The following is a 19,532-nucleotide window of genomic DNA, read 5'->3' on the forward strand; positions in this document are numbered from 1 at the left end:
CTGCTGTGACTCATCCCACAGAAATTTACAAAACTATTAGCCAAAACTAACCACATCAACTTGCATGCATATTAAAACCGAATCAATAAAGTGACCCAATTCTTTAATTTGTTGACAATGTTTTCTCTTCTGATATGCAAATACAAGATCAAATGGCCTAGTGTCTCTTAAGGATTCTGTAATCCTAGGCAGGAGTTTAAGAAATGCAAGACAAAGAAAGATACTTATCTTTTGCTAGTAAAGTATCCATTTTTTGAATTAACCTCAAATTTAATATGCTAAATAGATTATATCTTTAAATATATTAGCATTAATATATTAAAATTAAGCTTATTAACTTTTGGTTTAAGCTCTGACCTGTAAAAAGAATGAAAGTCATCATTCACATTCTTATAAGAAAAAGCTGAAAAAAACGCTGAAAACAAATGTCTTTTCTAGAACTCATTAGAAAATTAAGGTTGCAGGGCAAATTCCCACTAAAAAATCTGGAGTGATGAGATAATCAGGAAAGTAACAGCCAAGATCTATTTACACGGAATAGAACATGCTGGTGCCATAAAATGCTAAGAACACTTAATTTTCACAGGTTACTGGAGACTGAATATGGACTAATACGAGAATAAGAACCTCCTAGGGACAGTCTTAGTGGAGAATATATTCAAGGGCTTTATATCCAGGTACCCCAGAAGATTTTTAAGCTTAATTTCTCTAGAAATGGGAAAAATGAATAATCATTGTGATATAGGTCCAGAGCATTTTTACATAACAAAGACCTACCCTCCAGGAATGAAGATTTTATCAGACTCTACCTACTGGAAGTAAGAACACTCTCACCCTTCCATTCCCTTCTAGCCTTCTTGTTTTATCTAAAGGCGAAAATCTATACCACTAGTTTGACACTTATGATGGTCACAGCCTCAAAAGTCCCCACAATTTTAGGATTAAATGTCCACTAAGATTTAATCCTAAGATTATAGAATGCTTTTCCTCCCTCACACTTTACCACCACCAAAGAGAGTTCCAACATGTCAATGGTAAACTATGACTGAATTTTAAGATGCTGGCTCTGAAGAGTGCATAAGGAAGTCTGAATCAAGAGTGAGACAAAAGTAAGGACAACAAAGTCATTTAAAACCTCTGACAATTGCAACTTCAGCAAACATTAAACACAGCCCAACTTGTAGCCAGATTAATGGGAATTCTAACACTAAAACCTGTTTGTCTGTTACCTATCACCACATATTCAGCTTTTGACAACATATTGTCAGTCATTCCAAAAGACAAAACGAAGTCTGAAGAGACAATGCAATTATTAAAATGAGACTGAGATATGAGAGAGATGTTGGAATTATGAGACAGGGAATATAATATAGCTATGATCGATGTGTTCAGTGCTGCAATGGAAAAAGGAGAAAGTGGAAAAGAACAGATACATACGTTTAAGTGGAGAATTGGTAATCCTAAGAAAGAATCAAAAGGAAATACCACAAATCAAAAACACTCTCACAGACATAAAAAATGCCTTTAATGTACTAATTGCAGCACTTGATATTGCTAAGGAAAGAATTAATGTGTTAAAAAAAAAAACATTAGTAGAAACGTCCCAAACTGAAATGTAAAGAGAAAAAAGGAATGAAAAAAAAAAAAAAAAAAAAACAGAACAGAACCTCCAAGAACTATGGATGTAACAATAAAAAAAAATGGTAATTGGAGTAACCCAGGAAAGAAAGAATGTCACAGAAAAATATTTGAAATAATAATGGCCCAAAACTTTCTAGAGTTAACAAGAGCTGCCAAACCACTGGATTAGATTGGATTGGAGAACCCTAAGTAAAATAAATATGACAAATCTACATTTATTTATATCATATTCATACTAAAGAAAAATGAGAAAATCTCAAAAGGAGCTGGGAATAAGGAGTGGAAAAACACCTAACTTATAGAGAAACATGAAAACTAATTAGAGTGCACTTCTCATTAACAAAAAAAATGGATGAATTAAGAAACCAAGAAAAGACATAGGTGGATCACAATGTGCATAGCTAAGTTGTAAGAAGTCAGCCTAAAAAGCCTTCAATTGTATGATTACAACTATATGATATTCTGGAAACAAAAAACAAAACAATGGAGATTGTGAAAAGATAGTGATTGCCTAGGGTTTAGAGTTGAACAAGTGAAGCTCAGGGTAATCTGAGAGGTGGTGAAGCTATTCTGTGTAATATGGTAATGGTTGATACATGACACTGTGCATTTGTCCAAACTCATAGAAATTTATATGGCCAACAATGAATCTTAATATACACAAATATTTAAAAAATTATTTAGTAAATTGGAAGACCACAGAATGGAATCAATAATGTAACAAAAAAATTTACCTGTATTGCAAATGTATGAACCAATCTCACTGAAAGGTATGGGGAGAAAAAGATGCTGACCTAAGGAAATTTGGAAGTGAGTAGAGTCTGGAAGACTAAAAGCAAAAGAAACGGAACATAAGCTCTAGACTCTAATTGATAAAACTGTTTTCCATGGGAGTATGAGTTAACAATTCTGAAAAGACTATACATATATACTTGAAATGGACAATTAAGCAAAGGTATGGAGAATGGTGAGAATCAGATTTTTCACGATTGGAGTGGAAGGGTACAGACAAGCAGTAAGAAGACGTTCAAATGATCCAGTGGTAACAATCAGCAGCCAGAAACATCAGTATAATCTCATTTTTAGTATAATGTAGACATATGTGTTTAAATATAGAAATATTTGTAGATATGTGTGTAGAGTCAGAGTATACACCATAACCAGTATTAGCTGAAAGTAGCAATAAGTATCCCAGTAGCAATGAGCACACTAGTGCCCTGACTCTGGTTTCTAAACCCATTATCCAACAACAGGAGCCAAGTCTCCTTAGATAAATGATTGATTCTAGGATTGGGCAGGAAATATACAAGATGGACCTGGAGCATCTTGTGGTGTCAGAAAGGAGGACAGTATTCCAAAGCAAAACAAAAAAAAAAACAATATGATGATAGTGGTATGCCAAAAAGACACATGAACCCACTGAAATTGCTTCCAATGATCAAAGTTAGAAAACTTTGAGCAACAGAATAAAGTAGTATTAGTTTATAACCCAAAGTGTAAAACTAATATCAATGATTCCATACTGATATGAATAAATGATTGAATAACAATAAATGACTGCGGGAGAACAGACAAATCTTCCACTCAGAACTTCAAATAGTTTATGTGGAAAGCCATACTTAAGAGAGCTGGAGCCAAACTCCCCACACCTCAAGTGTAGCCTACACATAGTGACTTCCTTCTAAAGAGTGCAATATGGAAAGGGGAGGGTAGGAAAGAGTAACATTGGAACGAGACAAATTGATGAAATGGAAACCTGACAAGTGCTGCCGCATCCAGGTAATCAAGTTTACCATCAACAGTGATAAATCCTGTGCATAGTATGTACTCTGGATGTGAGACAAGTGGTGCTTTACCTAAGGGATCATCCTCTCAAAGGCCAATAACCTCAGTGTATTCATGAGAAACATCCCCAATTGAGGAATATTCTACAAAACTCTTGATAAAACGGCACAACTTAAAACTGTCAAGGTAATCAAAAACAAGGAAAGACTGAGCAACTTTAACAGCCAAACGAAGCCTCAGGAGACTTGACAACTAATTGTAATATTGTATCGCATATGGGATCCTGAAACAGAAAAGGGACATTAAAGTAAAAACGAAGGAAATCTAAATAAAGTATCAATCCTGAAACAGAAAAGGGATATTAAAGTAAAAACCAAGGAAATCTAAATAAAGTGTCAATTATAGTTAATAATAATGTATGTATATTAGTTTAATAATTCTAATCAGCATACCATATTAATGTAAGATGTTAATAATAGGGGAAACTGGGAGTGGGTATGTGAGAACTCTCTGTATTATTTTGGAAAATTTTCTGTAAGTCTAAAACTGTTCTAAAACAAAAGGTTCATTTAAAAATAAGCTTATCAACTTTTGCAAAATGTCATTCATCCAAGAATCTAATTTAGAATTGAGAAGTCATTCTCCTCTTTTTTGTATTCCTCAGTGACACATGTATCACTAAGTTCTAATTTCACTCCAATTTCTTTCTAATTTACTTTTTCTGTCTCAATATATCATGTTTGCTCCAATTCTTATCATTTTATCATGTTCTCTGGGACTAGGGGTCCCCAGCCCCCATGACACGTGTCAGTACCTGTTAGGAACCAGGCCACATAACCGGAGGTGAGTAGTTGGTGAGCCAGCAGAAGCTTCATTTGCTTTTACAGCCACTCCCCCGCATGTATTACCACTTGAGCTCTACCTCCTGTCAGATCAGCGTTGGCATTAGATTCTCATAAGAGCTCAAACCCTATTGTGAACTGAGCATGTGAGGGATCTAGGTTGTACACTCCTCATGAGAACCTAAGGCCTGATGATCTGTAGGCTGCAGCTCTAAGAGGCTGCAGTTCAAAGAGTGGCGCGTGCTCCTCTTTTGGCTAGCAGCATAACTAGACAAACTGATGAAATAGCAGAGGATATTGAGGCACAATTGTTAGAGAGGATAAATGAGTCACAGTGGTATACAATCCAGGTTGACAAGTCTACCGATGTTGACAACAAGGCAACAGTGCTTAATTTTGTGCAATGTATTTTTCAGGAGTATGTTCATAAAGATATGTAATGTGCACTCGCATTGCCAACCAACACCATAGCTGCAGAACTATTCAAGTCTTTGAATGATTACATATCAGGAAAACTAAACTGGTCATTTTGTGTCAGTATATGCATGGATGGAGTGGCTGCCATGACTGGGTGACTTTCTGTTTTCACTACTCGAGTCAAAGAAGTCACTTCTGAATGTGAGTCTACACACTGTGTCATCTATAGAGAAATGCTGGCTAGCTGAAAAATGTCACCTGAACTTAACAATGATTTGCAGGGTATGATTAAAATTATCAACCGCGTTAAAGTGCATGCCCTTAACACGTCTGTTCGTGCAGCTCTATGAGGAGATGGATGCAGAGCACACGTCTTCTCTTATACACAGAAATGAGATGGTTTTCTAAAGGTAGATGATTGGCCAGAGTTTCTGAGTTATGAGAGCCGCTTCAGAGGTTTCTTTTAGAAAAAGTCACCATTGGCAGCACATTTTAGTGACACAGAATGGATCACAAAACTTGCTTATTTGTGTGACATTTTCAACCTGCTCAATGGACTTAATCTGTCACTTCAGGGGAGAACAACTGTGTTCAAGCCGGCAAATAAAGTGGCTGCATTCAATGGCAAATTGAAATTATGAAGGTGATGGGCGAGCATTCGGATTTTTGACATGTTCAAACATTAGCAGAGATTTTGAAAGAGACAGGGCCTTCGTTCTCCCAGCTGGTGCATAATCACCCATCTCAGCTTCCAAAAGAGTTTGAGCATTACTTCCAACCACAAAAGACCCCCAAACCGGGAAGGAACGCGTCCACGACCCGTTTGTGAGTAAGCCAGGTGAATCAACTTTGTTCTACAAGAGGATCCACTGCGCGAGATCGCAAATGATGGTGGCCTTAAAAGTATGTTTGAGACAACTTCAAATCTCCATATATTCTGGATTAAAGTCAAGGGGGTAATATCCAGAGATCGTCATAAAAGTGCTGAAAAGTTTACCTCCATTTCCAACATCCTTTCTTTGTAAATCAGAGATTTCTGCAGTGACAGCAACCAAAACGAGATTACAGAATAGACCGGACATAAGCAATACACTTAGGGTCTGACTGTCTCCCGTGATCCCCAGACGGGACCATCTAGTTGCAGGAAAGCAAGCGCAGAGATCCCACTGATTTTCTTATGGTGAGTTGTATAATTATTTAATTATATATTACAGTGTAATAATCATAGAACTAAAGTGCACAATAAATGTAATGCACTTGAATCATCCCAAAACCAGCCCCCCCAACACTGTCTGTGGAAAAATTGTCTTCCATGAAACCAGTCCCTGGTGCCCAAAAGGCTGTGGACTGCTGTCTCACACTATCTGAAGTTTCCTAATTAGCTCCATCCGTAACTGTGGCATATTAATAAATGTATTAATTAATGTGTTAAATGCTTAGAAAAGAGTGGAACTTGAAAGACGTTACAAACTTTTTTTTTTTAAGGCCATTGATTTAATAGGTTTGACAGTCCTGAGGTTATTTGAGGAGAAAAAACAGTGATGATTAAGATGACCATATTAATTAAGCTGTTTGCTTCCTGCTTTGGTTCTGTTGCTACACTTAAGCCGCTTATCTTCCTCATGTAGTCCTAGAGATATTATTTCCCAGAGTTCTTTGCCAAGATATAAATTCTGTGATGGCTTTCCAGTGCCTCATGAGAACTTGTTTTGAAGTTAGGGCATTTGGGTGAATGGCTTTACCTGTTCATAGCTTTGGGATTCAATGTGCTCTCAAATATGTAATTAGAATATTCATATTACATATTTGATAATCTATTGACCTTCCAAGAATTATTATGTAAGTTACTAATTATCATTGTTTCCTGGAGCTAGAATGAATTCTTGATGAAGTAGCAAGTAACAGAATGATTAATTTCAATATGTATCTTTTAATGAATACCCAAAGATAATGTAAACTGTTTATGATTACTTTTTGTGGACTTTCACATGAGAGAAATGAATATACATCGATTGCACATTAACAAAGCCAGCCTTTTTGAATTACATGTGATGATATTTAAATTTGATCTAAAATCCTTTTTCAGTTGTGTATTAAAACTTCATAGTTATAGTACATCCCTGTGACGAAATATGATCACCCATAAATATATATGTTCATTCATATTTTGGGGGGAACACACTTAATGCAAAAAATGAAGTCAAGCTACATTAGCTGTATTAGTTGCTCAAATCCATAAAACAACATCTGTCCTCCAGGTAAAATGTTCATTGATTTTTCGATGTTTAAAAGATTTTGTTTTAGGATCTGAAGCTTTGTGTTTTCAGTTGGTCAAAAGGTTTGACAAGGGAGCCTGAGGGAATAGTGAGAAAATATTTGATTTTGAGGCTCAGATTTTTCATCTGAAAGGGAGTTAAAATGGTATCTACCAGGAACTGCATTAGCATACATCAAACTACAAGGTTGAAAAAGCAGCCTTTGATTTGTTTTATCTTCCTGGAAGGCATGCTTACCAGAAAAGATTAGGAGTGCACAGTTAATGCAACCAGCAGGACTGCCACCCCTGAAGCTCTCATTAACCATCTAGGACAACCTATTCTTTTAGCGTTGTGAAACAATTGGTAATGTGTTTTATGTTTCTCAATCTAACGGCATTTGTGAACATTCCCTTTGGAGAAAAAAGTAAAATCTGGAGCCATAAAAAGCAAACACTTAAGGAAAAAAAAAATTTAAACAAGTTCTGACGAAAAACAAATGAAGAACTAAGATGTTCGTAAATAAGATAATGAAGATAATGAAAGGGAGAGGCTGGAGTAAAAGAAGGTGCACCTAAGAAGAGGGAATAGATGATTTTGGCAAGCAAAAAGGAAACGTAAGGCTGAAAAACAAGTGCAAACAAAAGGAAGGGTAGAGGTAAATTAAGAAAGTATTTATAAAACAAATACTGTGAGAGTGAAAATAAAAAAGGACAAACAATATGAGTGGCCATAAAAGGTGGAAAGGAAAGGGCCAATTATTTAAAAGCTGTTAGCGCTCTCAAAAGGCAGTGAACCTAAGGGTGGTAGTAATCCTCAGAGCCCTAAAAGCAAGAAAAGCTAGCTGTCATTCCCCTTACTTGCTTCCAGCTTCTAGCATGTAGATCTGGAAGCCTTTCTGCTGCCCCAAGTGCCACATGTTGGGTTGAAGCAGGCTGCCTCAGGACAACCCGTCACTCGGATGGCTTGCTCCCATATCCAGGCTAACCAGTGTGTTGGTATAAGTGGTTTTCAAGTAGCTGCCATGGGGGGAAAAGTCATAGGATGAAAGGGGAAAGAGAAGAGGTCAAATCACCATTGAGCAGTAGTCAATCAAAGATGAAGACTGGAGAGTGATAATGTTGCTGGGTAGTCCTAGCATTCTTTTTCTTTCTTTCTTTGTTTTTGTTTCATAAGCAGTTCAGGTGGTATGCACATTATGTAATTTTGCAGCTATCAAGCAAACCTTTTCTTCCCCTTCTCCTTACCTTCTCCAGAGTAGTAGTTATTTTCTAAATGCAAGGGTCAGATGACCAGGCCAGAAGAAATTTACTAACCTCCTTCTACACTTTCAGTCTGCTTCCACCTATTAAACGTAGGAAAATAGTCAACAGAAGCATTCTGCGTCAGGGGAACATGGGCCAGAGGTCAGAGCAGCCTTTTCTTTTCTCTCACTTGAATCCTTTTGAAGAAAAAGTACTGCTATTGAGTCATAATTCAGCAGGGGCTGTCATTAGTGACAGACCAAACAGCCAGGTGCCACAGTTTGCCACTGGCTTCCAGCCTCCTCATCCAGCTGCCAGGAAGTGGAACGGGTAGTGGAGAGGGATGGCTCGCTGGAGCAGAGCCAAGAGGAGCGAGAGGCTAACAGGCACCTTTCTGCTGTGAAGAGCCAGGCAGTACCTACAGTGTAATAAGAAAAAGCAGGAAAGAATTGACCAGGCAAGGTATTTTGGAAACTGAAACACATTTTTCAAGGTGGCACAAACAGCGGAGCCTCTGAAAGAATAACATGGCATGTCAAGCATTCTGATCACTTAACTTTATTATTGGCTTTTGAAAAGGGAATGAACTACTAAGCATGCAAGCTGAAAATTAAAATAATAGAGATGATGAAATAATATTTGTTAATCATGCTTAGCACACTACAGAGTCATGCAGACACTGCATTCTCAAGCTGTACAAGTTAGCCATTAAAAAAATAGTAAGGAGGTTTTTTTTCTGTTCTTTAACTTTAAATGTTAAAAACACAGTCTTATGTCTCACCACAGCCCTTTGAGGCTGACAGGGTAGAGATTATTAGCCCTTTTATGCAGAAAATGGACCTAGGATCAAGAATGATTGTAAAACTGTAATTGTTCTCTGACCATGAGTTCATTATTTGCTCTTTCTCCCTTGCCACCCGGTCTTGTGGTTCATCTTCTAAATAAAATTGAATATGGAAGGGAAGAATCATTTTTCAGCTGCAGCATTTTCTGAAGTACCATCACTAGACCTGGACTAAAGCTGAGTTTTTGATGGAGACAGGTCCCCATGTTTTCTGTCTTTCATGCTGATGTAACGTGTCAGTTTAGCCCAAGTCCTTCTATTTTCCAGTGTAATCTCTGAATTTCTATATGATCTTGGGCTTTAGGTTCCATTTCCAGGAAATGAGAGATTTAGGAAATTTTTCTTCCCTATGTCTTGCCTCCCCCTCCCCCATAGTCCTGACACTCTAGGTTCTGCAGAAGCACTTTAGCAGCCTCATTGTTGAGAGCCGGAGCTGGGGAAGGAGCAGGAGCAGGGCTGGTTTCGGACCACATGTCACTGCAGCTAGTACACCCTATTTTTATCTGGTTGATAGGAAGTGCTTTTCAGTAAAATTTAGTTTAAAGAAAGGGCACTCTCCTTTGAAACTTAAAAGGTTTGGAAAGCACTAACCTGATGATTTCCAAATTCCTGCCAGCTTTGATATCATATGATTGCACGTCTCTGATCAATATTTTTAGGTTTAGGTTGGAGTGTGCTAACTTTCAAAATACAAGGATCTTGCTGGATACTCTGATAAAAGGCTATACATTTGAGATCAAAACATTCTAACTTTTATAACAAGGAGATGTCCCAGCATGTGGCAGCTGAAGGGCATTCAATTTGATTCCTTATTTTTCTTTCATTGGCCAAGTCAGTGGCTGATGAAGTAGACAATGAAGAATTGCTTTCCTCATTCTTTGCATCTGCTGCAGTGAACCTGCGCTCTCTTCCCTCTAAGACTTAGTTTCTCATCTATAAAGTAGGTTAATAATACCTGTGTATAATATCATTGCAAATAGCAAGTGGAATAAAATATTTAATGTGCTTAGCACAATCCCCTGGCAAATTTTGGTGCTCAAAGATTGTTAGCTCTCTCCCCATTCATTCCTCTGACCTAATCCATCCTAAGGTCTTTAACAACATGTTAATTAGTCTAGTCCATCTTTTTTTTCCCTTTTTTGAGATAATACACCATTTTTATCAGCAAGGAATATTCACTCTTAAAGATGTAGTCAGGTATTAAAAACTTACTCAGTTATAGAGACCAGGCAAGTAATGTGAATTGAAAAAAAAAAAAAATTTCCTAATGCAAAGTGACAAGGATTGGTTTGGACTGTGGCGGACTGTGGCTAACAGCTTGTTTTTTCCTGCCTGAGCTTTGCCATTGGGCCCAGTGGGTTAAGAGAGGCTGGATATCTGCTTTCTCCTCAGAAATTAGCCACTTAAAAATGTTGGTTCATTTTCTTCAAACCAAAACACTTTTATGTAGTGGCTTTGGCAAGCCTAAGGAGTGTTTGTTGTACTTATTTGGAATGTGGGGAGGTGGATGAGAAGATTCTGAATTTATTTTATATGTTTCAAATTCACACTTCCATACAATTGTCTTTGAGGTCCTTGGGTAACTGGATCAATAGAAGAACCAAGGACTGACCCTGAACTTTTCTTTGTATCCACTTTTGTCCTCCGTTTCCTAAGTGACAGCTAATTTAAACTGAGATTATTTCAAGGTCTGAATTCAGGGGTCAAGTAGATAGAAATAGAAAAGAAGACGTGGTATGGACTTTTAATGGGCAGTTTTCAATAACTTATGCAGTCCACAAGTGAACAAGTTGTCCAAACAATCCACTTCCAGAGAGCCCTAAAGGAGCTGCTAGTTGGACATATTAAAGTTTGAGGTCTAGAGAGTTCAGAACGGAAACAGAGGTTAGGATAATTTCAGTTCTTCAACTAATGGGCTGTGCAGCGATATACCTCTGCCATCCAGATGGCCTGTGAAGAAACTGCTCCAGGGCAAATGTCCTCAAAACTTAAAGTGCATTTGAATCACTTAGAAGACGTGTTTTTCTTTGTGACCTTTACATTTATTTCTCCTGATTATAAAATTAGCAGTTGTAAATCTTTTTTTGAAAGAACTAAAAAACACAAAGGAACAGAGAAATACCTCTTCTATTTGCAGCTACTCGTAGTTATTATTTTGTCACATTCTCTTTCGACTGTTTTTTTTTTTTGACATTGACTCTTTAACTGACTGATTAAACAAACACAGAAGCAAGTTTTTTGGGTTTATATAAGCATACGTTTTGTATTCATAAAATTTCTGGCAAATATAAGCAAATCACAATTTATTCCATTAATTAATTCTTTTTTTTTTTTTTTTTTGAGACAGAATCTCGCTGTGTCACCCAGGCTGGAGTGCAGTGGCCGGATCTCAGCTCACTGCAAGCTCTGCCTCCCGGGTTTTTACGCCATTCTCCTGCCTCAGCCTCCCGAGTAGCCGGGACTACAGGCGCCCGCCACCTCGCCCGGCTAGTTTTTTGTATTTTTTAGTAGAGACGGGGTTTCACCGTGTTAGCCAGGATGGTCTCGAACTCCTGACCTCGTGATCCGCCCGTCTCGGCCTCCCAAAGTGCTGGGATTACAGGCTTGAGCCACCACGCCCGGCCATTAATTAATTCTTGACTATTTTACTATAATTCTCACTTTCTCTTCATTCTTTTACCCCTTGAGAGCAGTGTTCTTAAACTCTGATTTTAGAATCTTTAGAGTAGTTTTTGAAAAATACTGATGCCCAAATACATAACGATAGAATCTAAAAAAAGGATGGGCACTTAAAAATTGTTTTCATTTTAAATATTAATAATTTTATACTTATAGAAAAGTCACAAAAATAGCACAGAGAGTTCCCATTACCCTTCATCCTGTTTTGAATAATGTTAACATTTTATTAATTACAGTACAATGATCAATCAAAACTAAGAAGTTAACACTGGTTCAATACTATTAATTAAGTTACAGACTTTATTTGAACTTTATTTCAACACCAGCTTTTCCACTGTGTCTCTTTGTGTTCCAAAATAGAATCCAATATTCCATATAGTATTTAGTAGTTATGTCTTACCTAACCTCAGCCATCTTCAATCTGTGATACTTCCTCAGTCTTTCCTTGTCTTTCATGATCTTAACACTTCTGAAGAGTTCTGGTACAATATTTTGGAGAATGTCCCCAATTTGGGATTATCTGATGTTTTCTCAGGATTAAGTTAATTGGAGAAAAATATCGCAGATGTTTGATGTGCCCTTCTTAGTGCATCAGTATATTTTATTACTGGTTATATTGACATTGACAACTTAGTTAAGATCGTGTCAGCCAGATTTCTGCACTGTAAATTGCTATTCCTTCTTTTTATAAATAATAAATATTTAGGGGGTGATATATCAAATATACACGTATTGTCTTACTTAAACTTTAACCGACACTTTTAGTATTCCAAGGAACTTGCCTGCAACAGTTGTAACTGTGAGGTTTAAATAGTGATTTAAACATTTTTTTCTTTTTCATTCTATGTTAATGGGAATTCTATAAGGAAGAGATGCAATCCTTTTTCTCCTTTTGTGTTTATTTAATCATTTGTTTGTATCAATGTGGAATCATGGATACATATTTTACTCTTTGGGTTATAATTCAATATTGTAGTTACTTACTGTGTTTCTCAAATTTTTCCTCATTTGACCTTTGTGAACTCTTCCGGGTTAGCTCCTGCATAGATTCTACATGCCTCGATTCTGTATTTATTTAGTTCATTAATTTATTTTTTCTGGCACCACAAGATGCCTCAAACTCAACTTATATTTTCACTTCTCTCCAGCCCTGATATCAAGCTCTTCTCCAAGAAGTTTGTTTGTTGTTTAATTGGAAAATGATATTAAGAAGCTAAAATATGTGTTAGGCGTTATCACTGTTAATAGGATATCACTGCTTCTAGGACTCCTCAAATGTCAGAGCTAGTGAATAAATGCATTAAATGCATGTATAGTAACCCATGTATACACACATGTATATTTATGTCTATACATATCAACATATATATATATAGCTTAAAAACCAAAAAGCAAAACATGAGTGTATTAGTTCATTCTTACACTGGTAATAAAGACATTCACAAGGCTGGGTAGTTTATAAAGGAAAGAGGTTTAATTTACTCACAGTTCAGCATGGCTAGGGAGAACTCAGGAAACTTACAATCATGGTGAAAGAGGAAGTCAACGCATTTTTCTTCACATGGTGGTAGCAAGGAGAAGTGCAGAGTGAAGTCCGGGAAAGCCACTTATAAAACCATCAGATCTTGTGAGAACTCACTATTATGAGAACTGCATGGAGGTAACCGTGCCTATGATTCAATTTTCTCCTGCTGGGTCCCTCCCACAACACATGGGGATTATGAGCACTACAGTTCAAGATGAGATTTGGGTGAGGACATAGCCAAACCTTATCAATGAGTTTATACAGATACCTCCAATTCAAATCCAACCACACAGGGCTCCTCCTAGCATTCTCCCTTTTTCCTTACCCTCTTTTTTCCTCTTTATTTTGAATTCTTTCTTTAATGGTGAGAAAACTGGCTCTCATCATATATCATATGTTTACTTATCAGTTCACTCTTTGGGTAAATAAAAAGCAGTTTCAGAATTGCTAATTCGTAACCCTTTCAGAAACTAACTTACTCAACTAGAGTACAATATTTATATACAGTTCCTTTTGTCTTTAGCCTTCCAGTATCCATTTTAAACACTGCTGTCCAAAGTTACTTACATTAGATCCTTTCTTCACTACCTCTTCAATGTGGTTGTGTCCTTTATTTATAGTGCAGTGAGAATGGTCACAATAGGCATTCTGTTTTCAGTTTCTTGATTTCCTCCCAATACTTGTTTATTTTTTAAAATTTAAATTTTCATGCTGTAAAAGTCTGTGATGCAGAGTCTTACAGTCTTTCAAAAATGCATGCAATTGTGTACCCACTATCACAGTATCAAACAGAAAGTTTGAACATCTCAATTACTCCCTTTGCTTCTCTTACACATCTAACCCATCCCTACTACCCCCTGACAATGCCAATCTTTTTACTGTTCCTATAATGTTGACTTCCCCAGAATGCCATACAAATGGAAAAATGTAATATATAGACTTTTGGATTTGCCTCTTTCATTTAGCAAAATGCCTTTAAGATTCAGACATGTTGGGCTGGGCACGGTGGCTCAAGCCTGTAATCCCAGCACTTTGGGAGGCCGAGACGGGCGGATCACGAGGTCAGGAGATTGAGACCATCCTGGCTAACACGGTGAAACCCCGTCTCTACTAAAAAATACAAAAAACTAGCCGGACGAGGTGGCGGGCACCTGTAGTCCCAGCTACTCGGGAGGCTGAGGCAGGAGAATGGCGTAAACCTGGGAGGCGGAGCTTGCAGTGAGCTGAGATCCGGCCACTGCACTCTAGCCTGGGCGACAGAGCAAGACTCCGTCTAAAAAAAAAAAAAAAAAAAAGATTCAGACATTTTATTGTATGAATCAAAAGATTGTTCCATCTTTACTGCCAAATACTATTCCATTGTATGGATATACCCCAGTTTGCCTAGTTACTTGTTGAAAGGCATTTGAGTTCTTTTCAGATTTTGGAGTTTTGAACAAAGTTGTTATAGGCATTTATGCATAGGTTTCTGAGTATTTGGGTTTTCATTTCACTTGAGTAAATACTTAGGAGTGGGATTGCTGGGTTATGCAGTATGTGTATTTTTAACTGCCATTTTCCCAAAGTGACTGCACTATTTTGTACTCCCACCAACAATGTGTGAGAGTGGTATCTCTACATTCTTCCCAGCACACAACATTGTCATTTTTAAGACATTACATTTTTGATGGTAAAATAGGTCTGGGTAGGGACATTTTGTTGTGATTTTGATTTACATTTTTCTAATGACTAGTGAGTTTGAACATCTTGTGTATTTATTTTTATCTACCTATCTTCCTTATTTTGTTGAGAACTTTTGCTTTTTTTCCCCTTTTTTAGATGTTGTTAGAATTCTTATATACTTTAGATAAAAATATTTTATCAGATACGCACTTTGTAAATATATTCTTTTAGTCTGTGGCTATAAGTAAACTTATCTTAGTAGTAGTATTTTCAGTGCAAAAGTTTAAAACTTTGGCAGCATACCATTTGTTATTTTCTTCTTTTATACATTTTGTGTTGCCATGGTATCTTTAAAAAATAAATGCCAAACCAAGGTCACACAGTTTTTTTCTTGTTTTTATCTAAAGTTTTATAGTTTTATATTTTACCTTTATACCTATGATGGATGCATTTAAAAATAATTTTTGTAAGAGTTATGAAATTTGTATCAAAGTTTTTTTGCATATGGACATCTGCTTTTAGTTCTAACAGTTTTTATTTCATGTATTTTAAACATTTTTGTTTAAAATACATACACATTTAGGATTATTATGTACTCTTGGAAAGTTGACTCTCTTTTAAAAGATAATGCCCCTGTTTAACCTTGATAATAATACTTACTCTGAAGTATAATTTATCTCATTAATATAGTTACCTCAGCTTTCTTTTGATAAGTATAAGCATGGAACATTTTTCTTCATCCCTTTACTTTCAACTTATCTGTTTTTTATATTGTGATTTTTTGTGTATAGTAAATACTTTGATACTGCTTTTTTGTACACTCTGATAACAATTATTTTTTAATTGGAGTGTTTATATGATTCCTATTTACTATTTAATAGGATTGAATTAATATCAACAAATATTTTCTATTTGTTTTATCTATTCTTTCTGTTTTTTGTTTCTACATCTTATCTGGTATTACTTGAGTGTATTTTTATCTCATTTTATATCATCTGCTGACTTATTATTTATATCTCCTTTTTATAAAGTTTTATTAGTGATTGTCTTAAGGGTTGTACATTTTCTTTCTTTTTTCTTTCTTTCTTTTTCTTTCTTTCTCCCTTTCTTTCTTTCCCTCCCTCCCTCCCTCCCTCCCTCCCTCCCTCCCTTCCTTCCTTCCTTCCTTCCTTCCTTCCTTCCTTCCTTCCTTCTCCTCCTCCTCTGCCGCCTCCTCCTCCTTTTTCTTCTTCCTTTCTCTCTTTCCCTCCCTCCCTCCCTCCCTCCCTCCCTCCCTCCCTCCCTCCCTCCCTCCCTCCCTCCCTCCCTTCCTTCCTTCCTTCCTTCCTTCCTTCCTTCCTTCCTTCCTTCCTTCCTTCCTTCCTTTCTCTCTTTCTTTCTCTCTTTCTTCTTTCTCTCACTCTGTCACCCAGGCTGGAGTGCAGTGGCACAGCCCCAGCTCACTGCAACCTTTACCTCCCGGGTTCAAGCAATTCTTCTGCCTCAGCCTCCTGAGTAGCTGGGATTACAGGCACGCACCATCATGTCAGGCTAATTTTTGTATTTTTAGTAGCGATGGGGTTTCACCATGTTGGTCAGCCTGGTCTCAAACTCCTGACCTCATGATCCACTTGCGTCGGCCTCCCAAAGTGCTGGGATTACAGGTATGAGCCACCGCACTTGGCCCTCTCTTTCAATATATACATTTAAATACAGATTACATATATATTTAAAATTAATTGGAGACTTTCTTCAAATAACATAATATTCCATATGTTTTGTTAAGTAAACATTCTCATTGTTTCTTATCCTTTGTACTATTGTTTTTATGTCTTTTACGTAAGCTATAAATACAAAACAGATTGCTACAATTTTTGCTCTCAAGCCAGTTATATTTTAAAGTAATTTAAAAGGGGAAAAAAGTATATTACCTTAATTTATTTTATATCTAGTTCTCCTTTCTCTTTGTGACACCAACTTTTTGTCTGGTGCCATATTCTTTCTATCTGAATAAATTTCTCTTTCATATCTTGTAGATTATGTTTACAGGCAGGAAATTCCCAGAGTTTTTGTTTTTCCAAGGCAAGTATTTCTTCTTCATTCTTGTAAAATAATTTTTACAAGAATTATAGAAGAAGTATAGAATTGTGGTTTAATACATTATTTTTTCTTTAACATTTTAAAGATATCTATTATTTTCCAGTTTGCATGATTTCTGAAAAAGAAGTCTACTATCATTTTAATCTTTGTTCCTCACGTGTAATGTGTTTTTCTTAGTCTGCCTTCAAAATTTATGTATTCTGTTTTTTAGTCATTCCAACCTAACATGCCAGGGTGTGTGTGTGTGGGTGGGTGGGTATTTGTGTGTGGTGGTGTTCCTATTCCATTGGCTATGCCTCACAATGGATCCGTCTCTAGCAAGTTACTTGTTACTTCATGTATGCAAGCCTGGAGGGGAGTGGAGGGCATTTTCTGTAATGAGTGCAACTCCTTAGGCACTCTGGGACATAGCTGCGTCATCTTCTCAGTGTTTCTGCCTCTCACCCTGCATAGTTCTGCATATAGCATGCATTTACTCCTCATTACAAACACACATGTTAATTATAATGCTTGTGAATAATGTCTTCTTAGCAGAAATCTCCATTTTATTTAGTATTGGTCAGACACAAGACTCTGCAATTATATCTGTAAAAGTGCCAGACACATAGTAGCTGTTCAGCAAACAGTGGTAATTTTCTTCTTGCCTCTGCTTAAAATGTGGGTATCCAGGAATGTTGTCGGGAGGGAATGAGTACCTGGCCAAAGAACAGGCTTTCTTTTGTGCTAGCATTATTTTGAACCTAGACAGACTGTCCTTTTGCTTTGTTAATTTGGCAATTACTTCTTTACAGAATCAGCAATTGACAAGGTCACTCTGACCTTCCTCCAGCCAAAGTATTATGTTAGAATGCCTACTGTGCTCTAGCACATTGGCTCATGTGGTTTCCGGGGTTTGTGAGAATCCTGCCACATTTATAAGATTATTCATGGTCTCTTTGCATTCAGGTACAAATAAACACATAACTAGCACAAGTCACGTGTAGATTCTATAAACATTTGCTCCAAAAAATAAGACTTTTTTTCTTCTGAATGGATGGCTTTTACAAAAGGCAGTGGATTTCAAAAAAAGCTAATTTTTAAAAATTAACATTTCTAATAATGAAATCTCCAATGTCCATTTTTATTTTCTACGGCATTCTGTTAAAATATAGAACATTTAGAAAATGATTTTAGTGACCCATATATTTTAAGATTTTTTTTTTCTCTGTTGTTTATTGATCAGGTTGTTTTCCCTAGACTGATTAACACTGAAGATTAATAGACAGGAATGTAATTACCTAATTAGAAACAGAGGCTTCCCGTGTAGCCAGCTAATCCTCATTTAACTTTTTCAGAATGATTTATCCCAGTTATTATATCGAGCAGTGGATCTGTTCAGTTGAGACCTAGACAGACTTGAAGGACATGAAAAAAAAAAGAGAGATGGAAGGAAGATGAATCATACACATTCTTAATTTTTAAGGATACATCGTAGAAGGAAATGTTCTTTTGAAAATTTATGGCTATTTTAAAATATTGGGGCACAATGTGTGGCAATATGAGCCCTGTGATTAAAGTAATCAAATGATGTCTACGCCTCCATCGCCAGTAAAGTGCTCCTTTACCCTTTGGTGTGGTTGCTTCAAGGTCTTTCTTGAGCAAGACCTACTTCTTTACGTCAGATTTGTGTTTGACTTCTCTGTTTTTTAACTTTGTTTTCAAATTGTGTTTCTTATATTTTACCAAGGTAGGCTTTTTTTTTTTTTTTAATGTGCTTTGATTATCCCCCCGCAAAATCTTAAGTACATCCATCTAGTAACTATCACTTCTATATAACCATTCTCTTCATCTCTATTGGTTGCTGCCTTGCAGCCTAGTAATATTCACATATTTTCCCTGTTCCTCTCACAGTACCCCACCCACCCTTCCTTGTTACATTCCACCTATCAATAACTTCTTGAGGGACTTTTTCCTTAGTTCAGCTAAGAGCCAGGACCTTATCACAGGGCCACAAAAAATTAGGCTTGTAGACCATTTGAAAGGCGAGAATAATGGGATTTATTGGGAAAAAAAGGATAAAAGGGAAACAGTGACTCTCCACAAAGCCAGAGCCCCTGGTGGTGCGCTTCTCGCCCAGCAGTTTAAAATCCCAGGTTCTAAGCTGGGCGCGGTGACTCACGCCTGTAATTCCAGCACTTTGGGAGGCCGAGATGGGCGGATCACGAGGTCGGGAGTTGGAGACCATCCTGGCTAACACGGTGAAACCCCGTCTCTACTAAAAATACAATAATTAGCCGGGCGAGGTGGCGGCGCCTGTAGTCCCAGCTACTCGGGAGGCTGAGGCAGGAGAATGGCGGGAACCCGGGAGGCGGAGCTTGCAGTGAGCCGAGATCGCGCCACTGCACTCCAGCCTGGGCGACTGAGCCAGACTCCGTCTCAAAAAAAAAAAAAAAAAAAATCCCAGGTTCTACACAGGAAGAGGAAGGGCCAGGCTCCCCCCGGCTGGAAATGGCTCCACCCTGGCGCGCACTCCTCCCAGTGCACCTGCTGGTTGGAGTTTTGCCAGGATGCCCTTCCCAC

At 37.3% G+C, this 19,532-nt stretch overlaps 1 long non-coding RNA gene across 1 annotated transcript in view; it reads right to left on the reverse strand.

Moving 5' to 3' along the window:
* Positions 1-8,640, reverse strand: part of LOC139361827 (uncharacterized) — an 82,994-nt gene extending 74,354 nt beyond the window's left edge. Inside the window, exon 1 of the long non-coding RNA XR_011619529.1 lies at positions 8,257-8,640. This is a non-coding gene — a long non-coding RNA (uncharacterized lncRNA). The remainder of the gene's footprint in view (positions 1-8,256) is intronic.
* Between the last annotated feature and the right edge of the window lie 10,892 nt (positions 8,641-19,532).

The sequence above is a fragment of the Macaca nemestrina genome, chromosome 2 (genome assembly GCF_043159975.1).
Source record: "Macaca nemestrina isolate mMacNem1 chromosome 2, mMacNem.hap1, whole genome shotgun sequence".
In the NCBI taxonomy this organism is placed as follows: domain Eukaryota; kingdom Metazoa; phylum Chordata; class Mammalia; order Primates; family Cercopithecidae; genus Macaca; species Macaca nemestrina.